The 18,910-nt window shown below is 41.3% G+C and overlaps 1 long non-coding RNA gene across 9 annotated transcripts; it reads right to left on the reverse strand.

Annotated features, from left to right (window-relative positions):
* Positions 1-14: 14 nt before the first annotated feature.
* On the reverse strand, positions 15-18,476 carry LOC137204494 (uncharacterized). 9 transcript variants are annotated; one of them, XR_010933654.1, is made up of 6 exons: positions 17,820-18,463; positions 6,098-6,293; positions 5,774-5,954; positions 5,047-5,173; positions 3,781-3,884; positions 18-3,689 (listed from the first exon to the last, which is right to left on the reverse strand). It is a non-coding gene; the product is annotated as an uncharacterized lncRNA (long non-coding RNA). The 9 variants fall into 9 exon arrangements; XR_010933653.1 differs by having other exon boundaries at positions 19-3,689; positions 5,774-5,881; positions 17,820-18,460; XR_010933656.1 differs by lacking the exon at positions 5,774-5,954 and having other exon boundaries at positions 20-2,428; positions 3,289-3,689; positions 17,820-18,465.
* Positions 18,477-18,910: the final 434 nt, after the last annotated feature.

The raw sequence follows: 18,910 nt of genomic DNA on the forward strand, positions 1-18,910 counted from the left end.
AAAGTCTTAACAATATGGAATATTTATTAGGATAGAAAAGAAAAATCTTAGATATTTGAATATATCTCATAGAGATTAAGAAGAAACTTTTAATGAAAACTGTGACAACATATTTCTGACTGGTACTTCAATATCCTGTTTAAGCTTTATAACTGCCTGAATTAAAACAAAGTTATTCAGAAATTATAAAACAAAGCATCTAAAACAATGGCTTCTCTGTCTGAAAAGCAAGGTATTGCACAAATATAGCTGAGCTTACATGCAAAGATTTCAGGCATTCGAATAATGCTAAATTCTTTCTTTTATTCACAAGCTTATTCATAGTTATGGAGGAACAGGGACTAGAGGAGTAAATATAATTCAGAAAAAACACTTAATAATTAAAAGTTGATTGCAGTGCTACCATTTGATCCAGCAATTCCATTTCTAGTTATATACCTAAAAGAAGTAAAGCATCCATATGGAAAGACTTATACACAGTTGTTCATAGCAGCATTACTTACAGTAGCCAAAATGTGGAAACTACCCAAATGGCCATCAACTGATGAGTGGATAAATAAAATGTGGCATATCTACACTGTGGAATATTATTTGGCAATAAAAGGAAAGTCTTGATATATGCTATAAAACAGGTGAACTAAAGGCCACATATTGTATGATTCCATTTATATGAAAAGTCTGGAATAGGCAAATTTATAGAGAAATAAAATAGATTAGTGGTTGTGCAGGGCTGGAATTGAGCGGGATTGGAATGGGAAGTGATTGCTAATAGATAGGGGGTTTCTTTTGTGGGTGATGAAAATGTTCTAAACTTAAATTGTGGTGGTGGTTGCACAACTCTGTGAATGTACTAAAACCAGGGGTCCCCAACCCCTGGGTCATCAACCGGTACCAGTCCACGGCCTGTTAGGAAGCAGGCCGCACAGCAGGAGGAGAGCGGAGGGCAAGTGAGCAAAGCTTCATCTGCCGCTCCCCATTGCTCCCCATTGTTCACATTACTGCCTGAAACACCACCACCCCAACCCTGGAAAAACTGTCTTCCACGAAACCGGTCCCTGGTGCCAAAAAGCTTGGGGACCCCTGCTAAAACCATTGAACTGTGTCCTTTAAATGCATGAATTTTATGTGTGTGAATTACATCTCAATAAAGATGCTTTAAAATTTTATTGCATTAACTTTAGGCTAAAAATGAAAATAAGTTGGGCTTTTAGATTGGGTTAAAATCAAGCACAGCTCAAACTGGATTAGACCATCTGCACATGGTGTCTTCAGCTGTCAGTAAGAAGCAAGAAATGGCTGACCAAAAGAGATGGCAGGAAGTCATGTAAGAAAGACTTCATCCAGACTGTGGGGAATGACCTGATAGATGTTCAACAACAAAAACCACCACTACAAATTAAAGATCCTGGTTTCAGGATGCCAAACCCAGAGACCAGAAATTGACATACAACTTCCCCCGAAATTAGTAGCCCAGAACATGTAATAACAGCTTCATGGGACTATGAAATACATATAACTCTGCAGAAACACAGCTGCTGTCAAACAAAGCAGCGTAATTTCACTTAACAGGTTAGTTCCATATCCTTCTCCCACAGAAAGAAGAATTCAGGTGCCAGACAGTGAATGAAGTTTCCAGTGAAAAAATGTCAGGCCTACTGTTGATGAGCCTCAAAATATACCACAAGATCACTAATGACCTCCAGTGGTTACAACTAAAATTGCTCGGTTTGTGATACATGAGACTAGAACAGGATGGCCCACAAAGCAATTATGGATAAAGGGTTTGGTCTCTTATTTTCTTATCTTGAAAGCTGCAAAATTGAAGTCAAAGGAAGCCTACCCAATGACTACCATAAAAATCTCCCTTCCTCCTGATTTTTTTTTTAATATACATTTATTTATTTTTGGCTGCGTTGGGTCTTTGTTGCTGTGCATGGGCTTTTCTCTAGTTGCGGCGAGCAAGGGCTACTCTTCAATGCGATGCACGGGTTTCTCATTGCGGTGGCTTCTCTTGTTGCAGAGCACAGGCTCTAGGCACGCGGGCTTCAGTAGTTGTGGCACGTGGGCTCAGTAGCTGTGGCTTGCGGGCTGTAGAGTGCAGGCTCGGTAGTTGTGGCGCACGGGCTTAGTTGCTCTGCGGCATGTGGAATCTTCCCGGACCAGGGCTCAAACCCGTGTCCCCTGCATTGGCAGCCAGATTCTTAACCACTGCTCCACCAGGGAAGTCCCCTCCTGATTTTTAAGCATTGACTGAAGAGCCTCTTTGTCTGTGGCCTGTCTTTGCAGCCTCTTTTGACATGCCTGGAAGATGGCTGTCTCCCTCCAGTGATTTGGTGACTCCATCAGGGATAATCCACTAGGAGCCCCACGGATGCAGAGAAAGCGGACGATGGAGAAGGTGCGTTCGTAGGTAGGAGAGATGAAATGACTGTGTGAAAGTGTAAGAAAGACTGAGAGAAGCAGGTATTGTAAACTAAAATTACCCAATTTGGTCTTGCACAACTCTTGACACTTTTTGGTGAATATCTAAGAAGTTTGAGGGTTAGCCTGTCCCCCAAGCCCCACCACCAGGTTGTAGTGAAAGCAGCCCCAAAGGATGCCCTACCTGGAGTTTCACTGAACAAACTTTAGTAAATAAGCCCAAACCACTTCATACAGCCTCCTCTGTAGGCCTGACAAAATCCCAGCTCTCTGCCTTTTGGGTGAAAGATTCATTCAACTGAGAAAGAACAATGTTCCATGAACAGGATTCTATTACTATCCTTTTTGTTGGCCTCAGGCTACCAGAAAACCCCCAGTCAGACACGGCCATGTTTTGGAGATGAAACCATCCTTAATAAGCACCAACTGGCCTGGCTGGATTCTTCAGACAGGTCCAGGCCTGCCGGAGGGCTCTCTGGAATATTTTGGTCAGTCCACATATCTGAATACCTTTAATTTCACCAAAGACAGGCCATTTCTAGCATTCAACCAGCATGTTAACAAGACACTAGTTGCTCTGATAATAACTAATATCTAATATTTGCTATGCTAATTAGCAAAGTGTCTGGTAATAACTAAAACACTGTGACCTTTCCAATACAGTGCTAGCTAATCACCCCTAGAGTACTAACTCTTGATCAGAACACTAGCTGCCCCTGGGTGTAATTTCAACTAACACTTTCACATGTCACACCAGCCATGCTGGAGTATTTTGAAATAAATTACAGAGATAATAGGATGCAAGGGAAAGAATAAGAAGAACCAGGACTTAACGGCAATCAGTGACCACTGCCATATGAGTCTTACCCATATTCCTAAATGCTGCTGCCACTGTCATTTCTCAGATATTTTTTGGATCCATTCATTCATGTAACAAATATTTCGGAGTACCTACTTCAAATATCTTATCTGTCTGAGAGTTCCAAGGAGAATTTAATATACTAAGAGAATGTTAAAAATTCATTGGCTGGGGCTTCCCTGGTGGCTCAGTGGTTGAGAGTCCACCTGCCGATGCAGGGGACACGGGTTCGTGCCCCGGGCCGGGAAGATCCCACATGCCGCGGAGTGGCTGGGCCTGTGAGCCATGGCCGCTGAGCCTGTGCGTCCGGAGCCTGTGCGTCTGGAGCCTGTGCTCTGCAATGGTAGGGGCCGCAACGGTGAGAGGCCCTCGTACCACACACACACACAAAAAATCAGTTGCTTTTTTTCTGTAGAAAAAAAGAAACTCTTAAAAGTTATGTGAACATTTTATGATATTTTATTTTCTTTAAGATAATTACATCATTAGGCTACATTTACCTTAATTGTAATTTAGTGCATCATAAAAAAATCGTGAATAAGAATTCTTGATGTTGCTTGTTAGTCCAGAGGTCAAATCAATGACTTATAAGAGCAACTCTTTCCTGAAAGAGCGATAAGGGAGAGGAAATGACATTTTCCTTTACAGTTCAATATGTTCTTAGTTGCTAAGCAATCCATAGGCAACCTAACAACCTCACAGCTAATATTTGCATTGCACGTTACAGTTCACAAAGCACTTTCACATATGTAGTAAGGGTCTCTCCCTTCAGCTTAAACTCCTTTTATCTGGGGATGCAGGCAAGCCCAGGCTTGTTGGGTGGGCTGGTGGGAAAGGCTGGCAGGGATGTAATTGCAGAGGGGCTCAAGGAGGGCCCAAAGAGATACTGGATCCTCACTATTGTTTCCACCTAAGCTAATGTGGTCCGGGAAACAGATCCCAAACATTTCATCTTGAAAACACATACTGGCTACTTGCTTAATTGTGAAAACAGGGCCATGTGAAGTAGGTGTGATTTTACTAACCCACAGTCCTACCTCTTCATAGCACCCACCAAAAGGAAAGTTAGTAAATTTTGCTGAAGAGCCATTGTTAGGAGTGTCTCCATGAAAGACATACACCAGGACCAGCGTCCCCCCAAACCAGGACTTCAGTCCAGCTTGGCTCAGAGGACATATATAAACCCACTGTCTTTATTACTAGTCAGGCTTTGGTCCCAGCCCATCTGGTCTCCTTCCCTTGTGAATGCGCCTGGACCACGCAGGAGCTCTGAGGACCCAGGCAGCCCCCTTTTCCAAGAAGGTCTGGCAGAGCTGCCTGGGCCATTCCAGTGACTACTTCCTGCGTTATCTTTCAAAGGAGGGGCATCCCCTGGCCCCAGGGAACCATGCAGTTGGCACAAGAGGGAAGAGAGAATGAAAGAAACACATATCAACACTCTCCACACCAAAATACCACCAAAGCACCTTCTCTTGTCTCCTCCCCCTTACAGCAACCAGGGTGTGTCCTGGAGGTTTCTGTTTCATCTCTGGAGGTGCTGACAGGGCAAAAGTGGGAGCAGCTCTTGCACCTCCCATAAGATTGGAGTCGTGGACTGGGGTGAGGAGAGACTGTCTTTGGGGTAGGTTTATTTTTGTTTAAAGTGACTCAAAAACTAAGTTCTTTACAAGTATTTATTTTATTTTAAATATGGCAACATGAGACCCAATATATCACAGTAAAATTCACCTTAGAAAGCTTGTCTTATTCGAGAGTATGTGACTCACCTGTCAATTTAATGACTTGTTGCTAAAAGGTGTCCAGGCACTGAATCTTGTGTGGAAGCTCTCCATTTCCAAGCTTTCCCTGGGAGAATTCCCAGCTGACATCTCAGCAAATTATTTTCGTCCACACCTAGAACATCCAGTATATTAATGTTGTCCATATAGGAATAATAGAATTACAGCAATTCATTTACATATATTTGTTTATGTAGATACAATTAGAGCAATTCATATATATATATCCATACAAATATACACAGAGAGTTCATGAACTCTAAATCATTGCGATTATTCTCTCCTCAACTACCTGGACCCAAATGTGAATCCAAACCAGAGCTGTTTTTTACTTGGCTGGCAAAATGACTCAGAAATTGGAATGATTCTTTATCAGCCATAAATACTGAATTTTTCTTTCTCTGGAAAGCAAGAATCTGAAGGGCTCAAAGAGGGCGCCCCCACTCCCAACCCCAGTGCCTAGCTTTTGAGGACATAAGTCAAAAAGGATATAGAAGAAAAAGTTAGGCTAATATATTAATGATTTATTGCTGCATAGCAAATTACCCTAAAACTTAACAGCTCAAAACAACAAACTCTTCTTATTATCTCAAGTTCCTGAGGGTCGGGAATCCAGGCACAATCTAGTAGGGTACAGTATTGTTAGTCTACTAGGGCTGCCATTACAAAACACCACAGACTGGGCGGCCTGAACAACAGAAATTTGTTTTCTCACAGTTCTGGAGGCCGAAAGTCCAAGATCAGCATTGTTGTTTCTGGTGAGGCCTCGCTTCCTATCGTGCAGGCAGCAGTCTTCCTGCTGTGTTCTCACAAGGCCTTCATTCTGAGCACACACGGGGTGGGGTGCAGGAGGCACTCTGGTATCTCTTCTTCTTCTTCTTATAAGGATACCAGTCCTATTGGATTAAGGCCCCCAACCCTATAACCTCATTTAACTTTTATTACTTCTTTATAGGCTCCACCTCCAAATGTAGTCACATCGGGGGTGGGGGCTTCAACATATGGATCTAGGGGTGGGGGGACACAATTCAGTACATACCAGGTACCTCTCCTTCAAAATCTCCCATAGGCTGCAATCATTGTGTTGGCCAGGACTCCAGCCCCATCTGAAGGATCTGAAGCTCATTCATGTGGCTGTGACCAGGATTCAGTTGTTCGTGGACTGTTGGGTGGAGGAATCCTTTGCTTTCCTTGCCAGATGGGCTTCTCCATAGGGCAGTTCACATGGCAGCTGGCTTCCATCAGAGGAAGCAAATGAAAAAGCAAGAGAGGGCACACAAGAGGGAAGCCACAGTCTCTTTGTAACCTAACCTGAGAATTGGTATCCCATCACTTTTGCTCTGTTCTATTAGGTAAAAGCAAGTCACTACGTCTGGCCCATACTCCAGGGGAGAGGATTACACAAGAGCGCAGATAGTAATACAGTCTACCACAGTTCACCCTTTGGATCAGTTCCCTTCCTTTCCCACATGCAGAACACGCTCATCCACGCCTTAAAGCAGACAACCCCAAAGTTCGATCTCATCAGTATTTTGAGCTTAGATCCCAGGAGATAGAAATGATTCATAACAGCCTCTACAGACCCAGATATACCTACTCTTGATCTCGAGAACTCTGAACTAAAAAGAGAAGCTATCTGGTACCAGCTCCTACACACAATATATATAATGGTAGAACAGGAAAAGGATAACTACAATAAATATTCCCATTTGTAAAGGAGAAGAACGATATATAAAAGAGTTAATCTGTAGCAGTTCTGAGATCCTGCTGTAGAAGGCTGGAACCCAGTTATCATTTTTAGTCTCAAACAATCACATTCTCTTTTATACCGTGTAGGTAACGCCTTTGACAAAATGGCTTTCTCAATATCTATCTCAAGTTATTTGATTCCAGGCAGTGCTATGTGCCACAACTGTTTAGAGACTTGTCTCTCTCTCTCTCTCTCAATTTAATTGCAAGTAGTTTGAGCCTATCAGACTTTCCTTAGGAAGAGCCAAACCCTAAGTCTCCCCTCTTTGAGATATTTTCCCAGCGTGAAAGTATTTGCTGGGTACCACCTTATTCCATTCAGAGATCCTAACAATGGTGTGACAACCATACTCTTCCTGACTTGGTCTTTGCCGCTAGGCAGAGTTTTAAGCAGACTTTTTTGCTCAAAGGACTTCTCTGTTGCTTCTTAACTAGTTGAACATGTGAATCAGTTGCACCTTCCAAGCTTGCAAAACCCTGAGTTTTTTGGTTGTCTCTGATTTCCTTTTCATTCCTGCTTGCAAACCAGCCAAATATTTTCTGAGCTCCTTTAATTCTTGTAGTACCTTGGCAAATGCAGCCAGTAGAAATGAACACATTCTAATAACAGTCATTTTCTACCTCTTTGTATAAAGTACAAGCTCATTAGGTATGTAATATGCCTTTTAAGCTATTCTAGACTATACTTTTGTACATTTTTTTTGGTAACATGGATTGCTGACTGTCCAAGTCTCCAATAACAATTTCATGCTGCCAGACTGGATGTTAATGTCACATAATTTGGAATGTATTGATGTTGGTATGGCAGCACCTTACTCCTGGAACCAATATTTGTATCTACCAAACATTTAAGGAAGAAATAACAAACTTATTCCAGAGAATAGAAAAAGTGGTAATTATTTCCAGGTCCTTCAATGAAGTCAGCATAACCTTAACACCAAAACCCAACAAGAACCTTATAAGAGAGGAATATTATAGGTTTATTACCATAAACATAGGTCCAAAAATCCTAGTCAAAATATTAGAACACCAAACCCAGCAATGTATTAAAAATGTTAATATATCACCAGCAAGTTGGAATGTAAATTTGATTTGATATTACAAAATCAATGCACTTCTCATCATTAATAAAACAAAGGAGAAAATCATGAAAATCTCAGTAGATACAAAAAGTGCATTTGATAAGATTCAACTCCCATTCATAACAAAAAAAATCTTACCAACCTAGAACTAGAAGAAACTTCCTAATCCAAATTAGGACATATTATAAGAAACTAGCAAACATTAAACTTAATAGTAAAATGTTGAAACTTTCCTTATAATTGCCACTACCATCTTTATTCAATATTGTTCTGGAATTCTGTCCAATGTAATAAAGCAAGAAAATTAAATTATAATCATTGAAAAGGAAAAAACTGTCATTATTTATTAGTGGCATAATTATATGTAGAAAATACTGAAGAATTTACAGGTAAATTGTCAGATTTAATGCATGTTTAGGAAGGTTGCTATACACAAGGTCAACATAAAAAACCTGTATTTCTGTATACTAACAACAAATTTTTATTAAAAAACAGTATGTCATTTATAATAACTTTTAAAAATCCAATTTAAATCAGAGGTACAAATGTTCCACATAGAATACTAAAAATTTTATCAAGAGAAATTTTTAAAGATCTAAGTAACAGTAATGTCTATATAGATGTTTAGTTGTACCAAATTAATCTATTAATCAAAACCCAGCAGTGGGGTGGGGTGTTTGTGTGCACGTGTGTGTGTGTGTGTGTGTGTGTGTGTGTGTTTGACAAACTAATTATGAAATGTGTATGAAAATGCAAAGGGTCAAGAACAGCAAAGACAACTTTAAAAAGAATAAAGTAATAAGACTTACTCTACAGGTATCAGGACTTATTTACTATAAAGTTAGTGTAAATAGACCATGAGATATTGGCATAAGAATAGACAAATAAACCAGTTGAGTCCAGAAACAGACTCGCAAATATATCTCACTAGATTTATGACACTAGTGGCACTGCAGAATAGTAGGAATGGAAGATTCTAGTCAGCAACACATGGAGTAGAACCACTGCATTCCGTTAGGCCCAGCTGATCCTCAGAATCATAACAGTAAAAGATTGTTTTAAGCCACTAGAGTTTGGAGCATTTTGTCATTCAGCAATAAAAACTGATAGAAAAAATTCATACCTGGAAGTAGAGTATTGCCATAACATAACTTAAAGCATATGGCAATGATGTCGAAAAAGAGCAGCAAGTGGAAATTGGAAGGGTGGTGAGGAGACTGTCAGTGGAGCCTAGAAGAACAGTGAAGTTGCTAAGAAAGGCTAGAAAAAGGATCACCTGTGTTATGTAGCAGTGGAATGTTTAGTAACACTGTTGCCTGCATTAATGTGGACAATAGGAAATCTACCAAGGAATGTGCAGACCTGGCTAAAGAGATTCCAAGCAGGATATAGAAAGTTCTGACTGGCTTCTTAGCTGAATATGATACAATAAGAGAGACATGAACTGACCTGAAAATCTAGTTTTTTAGCAGAATCTAACAGAAATAAAGAACATCTAGTACAGTATCTCCAGCCAGCAAAAAGTCTCAAAGTAATAAATGGCTTCATTTCAAAGACCTCCTTGATAAGGTCTTTGAAAGGTTTAAGGTGGTGTGTCTCATAGACCCTCTCATTTAGAAAATAAAAGAGTTCCTAAGAGTCTTAGAGACTTTGTCCCACAGCACCCTGATTCATATCCCAAGGCAGCCAGGGGCCTATCTCAAAGGGATTTGTGGATGCAGCCTTTGTTGAAGAGAATGGATTATAATAAGATACACAGAAAACCCACAAAATTGTCAAGAAGATTGTTCTGGTGAAAGCATGACCAGCTTGAAATAAAAGGGACTGAGAAGGCCTGAAATAGTCTCTGAGCCTCCAACTTTCTACAGGTAAGAAGCAGGCTGAGAAAGCTTTGCAACTGCAACCACAGATAATTTCTTATTGAGAAAGATGGGTGACGCAGAGGACAGAGCGAAGAGTCAGTAGTGCAGAGCCAAGAGAAGCTGAGATCAATGGATCAGGAGATTACTCCCAGGGAGTAGACCTGGACCATAATCAAGGAATCATCAGGACAACTGGTCTGGCTGAATTTCAGAATTGCTGTGGACCAGAAACTGCCATGTGACTTGTTTCCTGCCTTTGTGAATAGGAAAGACTGCTGTGGTTACCCTTTTTGTGTTTCACTAGTGTAATCTAGGTGTCTGGGAGACAGCTAAACTCACAGGTCTCCAGTTCAAGAGCAGCGACAGACAAGGAGCCTCACTTGCAATTGGGCCTGATGCAGATCACGAGAGACTGGACTTCTAGACTGATACCATAATTGGATGAGACCTTGGGTGTCTTGGGATGGGGTAAATGCATTCTGCTTGTGAAAGGCATGTGAATTTTTGTGACCAGAGGAAGCAACGTGGTATACTGTCTGTACATATGGCCAGGAATGATTGCTCCCATCCAGTTCTCCCATCAAGAAGTGGGGTCTTATTGCCCTTCCTCCCCACAAATCTGTACTAGCACTGCCTTGTTATAACCAATAGGACGTTATGGAAGTGATGATATATGACTTCTGGTCCTGGGCTTTGAGACTTGCAGTTTCTCTTCCTGCACTCTTGAGATCTAGCTGCCGGGTAAATAAGCTCGGGCTAGATTACTGAGTGAGGTGAGACCACATGGAAAGACAGAGGTTGAACCAGCCCCCAACTATTTCAGCCACCCCAGTCAGAGCACCAGATGTGTGAATGAAGCCATCTCGGGTATTCCAGTTCCAGCTGAGCTCTCAGGTAAATGCAACCAAACGAATGACCCCAGCCTACAACAGCAAGTGGAACTGCCCGGATGAATTGTGAACCCACAGAATTGTGACAAACAATGATTCCTGTTTCAGCTTTGGGGATGGTTTGTTATCCAGCACAGACTGACAAAGTTGTGTGTTGGTGAGCATCCAGAACTCATATATAGCTGGTCAAAGTGTAGATTAGTATAAGTGCTTGAAAAACGGGCATTATTTCCTAAAGTTGAACATATGCATACACTTGACCCAACAGAAAAACATGCACGTGTGGACCAAATATATCCACAAGAATGTTCATAGCTGCTTTGGATAGCTCCAAACTGGATACAACCCAAGCATCCATCAACGGTTGAATAGATAAATATATTGTCATATATTCATGCAGTAGAATGCTACAGCTCAATGAGCAGGCTGCTGCTACACACAACAGTATGCATGAATCACACACCTAAGACATTAAACAAGGGAAGCTGGAAACAAAGTAAAACATTTTGCATGGTTTTTTTTTTTTTTTTTTTCCTTTTTTGCGGAAAGCGGGCCTCTCACTCTCGTGGCCTCTCCTGTTGTGAAGCACAGGCTCCGGACGCGCAGGCTCAGCGGCCATGGCTCACGGGCCCAGCCGCTCCACGGCATGTGGGATCTTCCCGGCGGCATGTGGGATCTTCGCGGACCGGGGCACGAACCCGTGTCCCCTGCATCGGCAGGCCGACTCTCAACCACTGCGCCACCAGGGAAGCCCCTTGCATGGTTTTATTTATACAAAGTTCTATGCTCTAGTGGTTGAAGTCAGGATAGTGGTTACCTTTGGGGAGGAAAGAGAAGGTAATGACTAGAAGGGATATGAGAGGGGATTCTGGGGTGCTGGTATTGACCTAGGGGTGGGAGCCTGGGTGAGTTCACTTTGTAATTCATCGAGTATTACACTTATAACATGCATATTTTTCTATATCTTCTATTTTGATTAAGAAGTTTTAAAACAACATCAAATACTACTAAGTACCTAGAAAAAGTAAAAGTACAACTTTATAAAGATAGAAAACTTTACTGAAAAACAATTTTTAGAGACCTAAATCAATGGAGAGAAATGTTTAGAGATATGTATTAGAGATTCAGAAAAATGAAGAGACTAATTCTCTCAAATTGATCTACAGATTCAATGCAATCTCAAAAAAATCCCAAAGTGATACTGTATGTGTGTAACTTGAAAAGCTGATTCTAAAATATTTATGGAAATTTACAAGGCTAAAGTAGTCCAGACAGTCTGGAAGAGCAAGAGAGGGAGATGTGTTTCTAGATATCAAGACTTATTATAGGAGAGGAGGGATAAATTGGGAGTTTGGGATTAACATATACACATTAACTGAATCACTTTGCAATACACCTGAAACTAACACAGCTTTGTAGATCAACTGTACTTCAATAAAAACAAACAAACAAAAAAACAAGGATATATTGTATAGCACAGGGAATTACAGCCATTACCTTGTAATAAATTTTAATGGAGTACAATCTGTAAAACTATTGAATCACTATGCTATATACATGAAACTAATATAATATTGTAAATCAACTATACTTTAATAAACAATTAATGTAGAAAAACTTATTATAAAGCTGCACTAATAAGATGACATTGTATTAGCATGGGGACAAATAACTAATCAGGGGAGCAGAAGAGAAGGGTCCAAAATAGATAGACTCATGTATACATGGGCACTTCTTAGATTTCAAATCAAAGAGGAAGAGAGAGAATTTTCCATTTATAGAAAACAGAGTATCTATTTAAAAAAGAGAAAAGCAAGTGGACCACTTTCTCACACTGTACCACACGTACATCAATGTCTGGAGGCTTTTTACATATAAATTCAATTACACGTGGCTTGTGAGTGCCCAGAAGACAAAATTAAGAACAATGGATGAGGTCAGAGAGATGGATTTTGGCTCAGTCTAAGTGGGAAAACAATCACTTCAGCAGCATTAGCTGTCTTGGGAGGTTATGTCCATTACAGAAGATGTTAAAACACAATTGGATGACTGCTTCCACTGAAATTCTAGCTGAGATTCAAGCATCAGAAATGTCTAAGTTTCTAAGCAACCCTCTGTTGCTATAAATACCAAGAAGAGAGGGAACAATGTGAATTTCTTCAGCCTGGAGTAGCTGAAGAAATTTTATTGGCAAGTCAGAAGAATCTGAGAATAAGCCAAACGCTGGTGGTGCCTCTTCGCTTATTACACTTCAATGAGACAGAAGCACATTTTAAGAATGAATATCTCGGAAAGTCACGTACCATATTAGGAACAGTTTTAGAAATATTACAGAAGGGCAGCATGACATGGTGAGCACCAAATTTGAATTCCTGCTCTGATCCCCCTAAATTGAAGCCTTAGGGACTTCACTGGTGGTCCAGTGGTTAAGACTCCATGCTTCCATTGCAGGGGGCATGGGTTTGATCCCTGGTCTGGGAACTAAGATCCCACATGCTGCACGGCCAAAAACAAACAAAAAACCTCAACCTCCCCACCCCAAAATTAAAGCTTTACAAGTAATTTCATCTCTGAGCCTCAGTCTCCTCACGTGTGAAGCAAGGCAGTGATGTGTCCTGGCAAACTACAGTACAAATAATGTTCAGATAAAAACCTCATGGCAATGTGGAAAATTAAATACCTCCCTCTGAATCAACATTAAATCAAAACAAATCCTTAGTTTCATAAGATGCCCAGCTGTTGTTATGTGAAATCTCTCCAAGAGCCAACATAAGGGATTTTTATTTAGCAACTTCTCAAAATTGGTATTATCCTCTGTGGTAAGGTATTACTGAGTTACAAAACGAGCAGAACATTACAGAAAGAATAGTTGCTATCTCTGCTGGTGGGCTTCAATATGTGAGTACAGTACATCATATACAGATATAAACATAGATACAAATTCCCACAGGATTACATTCATTCTCTTAAATGAATATGTTACTTTATTGACTAGTTATTTGATCCAGGGAGAGACGGCATGCTGGCAATCACTACTTCTTTAAATGGAATGATTTCTTTTCATAGTCCAGCATTTAAAATCTCCCCAGGGACTTCCTTGGTGGCACAGTGGTTAAGAATCCGCCTGCCAATGCAGGGGACATGGGTTCGATCCCTGGTCCAGGAAGATCCCACATGCCGAGGAGCAGCTAAGCCCGTGCGCCACAACTACTGAGCCTGCACTCTAGAGCCTGCCAGGCATAACTACTGAAGCCCGTGCACCTAGAGCCCGTGCTCCGCAACAAGAGAAGCCACCACAATGAGAAGCCCGTGCACCACAACGAAAAGTAGCCTCCACTCACCACAACTAGAGAAAGCCCACATGCAGCAACGAAGACCTAACGCAGCCAAAAATTTTAAAAATAAAATAATTTTAAAAAATTCTTTCAGCCTCTAAAAAATAAAACACAAAACTCTCCAAATAGTAGCTCCATAAGGTATTAATAGGTATTTCCCAGAAAAGCAGCATCTGTGGTTAAATATGCCTGGAAATGATTGATTGAACAAAATTAAAACTTTTTTTGTAGGATGTTTTGCAAATTTAGTATATTGATGTTCAGTCAATCTCCAAGAGAAGGAGGTAATATGTAGCATATCTCTTGTTCATTGTTAAAGGAGCCTATCATGAAGTGTATTAGTTGTCTAGTGTGGGTATCATGGTGGGTATCTAGTGCTGTGTAACATACAGTCCCAAAACGTAGTTGCTTTAAAAAAGCATTTATTCTCTCACAGTCAGGGGTCAAGCATGGCTTAACTAGGTCCTCTGGTTCAGGGTCTCTCACAACCCAAGTGTCAGCTGGGGCTTTTGTCATCCCAAAGCTGAACTGGGGAAGGATCCACTTCCAAGCTCGGGTAGAGGGTTGTCACACGATTCAGTTCCTCACAGACTGAGGAGAAAGGGCCTCAGTTCCTTGCAGGCTGGAGGCTCCCCTCCCAGGTGGGCTTCTCCACAGCTTAGCTCACAAAACGGCAGCTGGCTTCCACTCAGGTAAGCAAGCGAGAGGGCAAGAGAGGGCAGGCAAGATGGAAGCTAGAGTCTGTAACAAAATCTCAGAAGTGATATACCATTGCTTTTTGATTCGTCAGAGCAGGGGTCAGCAAACATGGTCAGCAGGCCATATTTGGCCCAATGCCCATTTTTGTAAATAGTTTTATTGAAAGACAGCTAATCATATTTATTTACATATTGCCTGCGGTTGCTTTTCAGTACAACAGCAGAATTGAGTAATTGGGAAAGAAACCACATGGCTCACAGAGCAAAAAATATTTCCTACCTGGCCCTTTACAGAAAAAGTTTGGCAAACCCTGCATTAGAAACAAGTCTAGCCTCCACTTGAGGGGAGGAGATTCAAAAGGGCATGAATACCAGGAAGCTGGGGTCGTTGGGAGTCATTTTAGAAGCTGCCTACCTTGTAGTGCCTGCCAACAGGTAGGGACTTGGCAAGTAGTTGCTGAGTGAATAAATGAATAATTGTTCACATCCACCAATTTTCTAAATTCAAGGGCTGAAAGAAAAGTTGCTAGCCAAGAAAAAGCCAAATTCCTTCACCGATTATTAGGATTTGACAACTGCATCACAACTGTAACAACTTATCAACTTGTGTGATCTTCTTATTAGTAATTTCCATCATTATGTCAAGTGAGTTAGATGGCAAAATAAGCTTAGGATTGAATTCATATGTAGATCGGACTGATTATTCTTTCACAACATCAGCAAATTGGAAGAAAGCGTACGTATTTGAGATGAGAATTCACTCTGGGGGCAAGAATATTTATTGTGAATTATGTTTACAATCGGACAGCTACAGTATCTTCTAATACCAAGAGAGACTCAAAACCTAAATGTACAAAATCAAATTCTCATCCATTTTTTTCATCTTTTCTCCATGTGCTTTCTCCAAAAGCCAAAATACTGTACCACAAAGTTCTTCCTTGATCATTTAGGATCTCTCTTGTTCTAGTACAAAGTAGCGAGTCATTCTTGGAAGAGGAAATGCCCCGCTGCTGCTGCTTTGCTTACAGCCTAGTTTTCCACTGAATTGAAACTCCAGTGTGGGTGACACAAACTGGAGAACTATTTCTTACCTCACTCTGTAAAACAAGGGCTCTAAATATTTCTAAAGTTTGGTGCAAAAAGGGAATAAAATAGGAGACCCCAATCTGTGGTTTTTCTCATGTTACTGGATCCAACAAACATATTAAGTAACTAAATCAAAGTGGGGAGGGGGACATGGAATAAAGGCTATGTTTAACATCCTACATTTTTTTGAGTAGCTACTCTGACTGGCACAGTGCTAGTAAGTCTCTTTCCCATACACAAGCTCATTTATTTCTCACATTCATCCTGGGAGTTTGATTACAGATGAAAAGAACAGGGTAAAGAAAATATTCCAAGGTCACACAGGTAGTAACTGGTATCAAGTTTAAAGGTTATACTGGATTTTTCCTAACATGTGAGTGTAACTTGAATTGGATGTATGACTGGTATGGGTTAATTTGGAAATATACTTTCTATCCCATGACTTATTATTCTTTATAACTGACATATCAACGAGAAACTCAGCAATCCACACTTGCACCTCCATGCTTAGGGAGAAAAAGGCGGGTGGGGGGTGGCGGGTGGTGCCTGTTGTGTGACAACCAAAGCCAGGTTAAGGGGTGAGAGGGCTGGACAGCTGCCAGTCCATACATAGAGCTAAATCATCACTGGGATAAATCAAAACCCTGTTGTCATTAACTGTGTTTCCACAGGTGATTGGTTACACAGCTGGAGGAATGTAAATTACTCGGGTCCTACTCCACTGTGCAAGACACTGACTTGGAGTGGAAACTGGAAACAAAACATTGTTCCCTGGCACAGAGGTACCTACATTTGAGTACTTTGGCAATTCACATTGCAAGTCGTACAATGATTCATTTATTTTCTAAAAGTTAATTCTTTAAATATGCCTCCTCAGAGGTTGTGTGGTTCTAAAGATTGCAGAAAAGAACTGGTATACAGGAAAAGTGAGTGTGATTTGTGAAAAAATAGAAATGAAAGATAATTCCAGTTAAGTAAAATGTCCTATATTCGGGGCATGTAAAAACATGCCATTTTGAACATAAACTGGTATATAATTTTTATTAAATGCACAAATAAATAATGAAAGTAATAGCATGTTTTGAGGCACAGGAGGAGTTTTGTGGCCAAAACTGGACATAATCAAATGCTGGATTTGCTCACAGCTATAGAAGCTATAACATAAAAACATTAAAGCTATAACATAAAAATTATAACAAGAAGTGACTGTACTATTTAAATTCATTCAAGAAGAATAATCAATTATTGTTGTTCTAAAACTTCCAAGTTCCAACCCCTACTTTCTTTCACGTAAATAATGGTTTTTAGAGCACAATTTTTGAGGTTCCTATGATGCACAAATGTCAAGACGGGCCTGAAAACAATTACACGGGTTGTGCTGCACTTGAATGCGTGTGTTGTTAGGATATTCTGTTCTGATACATGGCAAGGTTGATTAATAAGCAGAGCATGGGTCCTTTTAAAAAGATAAAATATAAGTATCACGATTTTAACTAAGATTTGATCTTATTGATCTATATATGACTATAACCCTATTCATCAAATCTTAGCATATTAACTATTCAGAGCTATACAGTTCTAACCACTTACTGTATTCGCAGTAGATTCTTTGTATTTCTCTTTCACTACCTGCCCCCCGATCCCTCTCACTCCCCCCCGCCTGGTGACCCCACTTTTCGGACTCTGGCCGGAGGAAGAGGGTGAGAACTGCCCGAAGGAGGGAGGGAGTCGCTGTGAGCCAGCTCAGAATCCTATGAAGATTAGTGTTTTCCAAACTTCTCAATAACTCAGTGACTTCATCCCTATCTCAAATGCGTGCTCTGCAGGAGATAAGAGTTTACTGGCCACAGCCCAATTCAAACCTGACCCTAGGCAGGGACAGTGGTATTCCTCCCAAACGCCACTTCAGTGCTGTGGTTCTCCAAGGTCACCGAGGGGGAGCCCAGCGAGGGCGCTGCTTTGGGTCTTCCCGAGGCTGCACCGGGAACTAAACCGCCCGGGAGCTGGGCCCCCATGGCCCCAAGAAAAAGCTGTGCAGCCCGGAAGGCAAGCGCTTTACCTCCGGGAGGTGGCGGAGAGTCGCGGCTCCGAGCGTCTGCCTCCTCTTTGGACCGCGTGGAGCTGCAAGAGCAGGACCCCGGACGCAGCCTGAGGGGCAGGGGCGGGGCCGGCAGCCCGCCGTCTCCATAGAGACCGACCACATGGCCCCGCCCTCCCCCCCGCCCCCCCGCAGCTCCCGGCACCAGCACCCACACAGGGTTCCAGAGCGGCTGGAGGGACCGTGTGACCGACGCCGCCTACCCAGCTGGAAGGCCCAGAGGCCAGGCGGACCAAGCCCCGAGAGCGCCAGTGTCCTGCTGGCCAACGCCCCCTCCTTAAGGGCTGCACTGGATTCCGGCCCGGGCGGCGTTTCCGTTTCTTTGTCACCCTTCAGGGAGTCTGCGGTGGGATCCCGGACATCACTGTAGTTCCAGAAGCCCCTGAAGACACGGAGCAGTGGGGCCAGACCCCGACAGGAGATTTGGATACAGAAACCAACGTTTGCTTTCTCTCAAAGAAAGCCAGCAATTTTAAGGCTGTGTGATGGAAAAGGTGGGGTTTCTTATCTTCAGCAAATCCTCATAATATTTTAATACTTATTGCCAATTTTCACATTATACAGGAGGTACCAAAGCCAAAGCAACATCCTTCTTAATTAATTTCTAATGGTTCTGGTCAAAATGCCTTTAAGTATTTATTGTGAAGCCTGGAAGTTTTTTTCAGTTATATGTAGATGAATAGTTACCACCAAGGAAAGATGTTCACAACATGAAAAGCAGGTTAGAAAACCATATGAATATTACTACCTAATTTTTGTAAATAAACGTTTGTCTAAGAAGTCTGGAAGTATGTAAACAAATGTTAAATGGTTTGCTCCTGTAGTACTTTAAAAAAATCAATTAAAAAAATTCTACAATAAATATGCAACATCTATATAAATAATAAATTTTATTCTGATCCAGGCACCTCATTTTTTTCCCCTGTTGCCTTTAACATGTTTTAGTTGTGTGAAAGGATACAAATTAGATAAACTAAAAATTTGTTACCTGGGACCCACATGGGGTTCACTGACACAAAGGACAAATGAACCAGCTGAATAAACAAGGTCAA

This window comes from Pseudorca crassidens, chromosome 13, assembly GCF_039906515.1.
Source record: "Pseudorca crassidens isolate mPseCra1 chromosome 13, mPseCra1.hap1, whole genome shotgun sequence".
Taxonomy (NCBI): Eukaryota; Metazoa; Chordata; class Mammalia; order Artiodactyla; family Delphinidae; genus Pseudorca; species Pseudorca crassidens.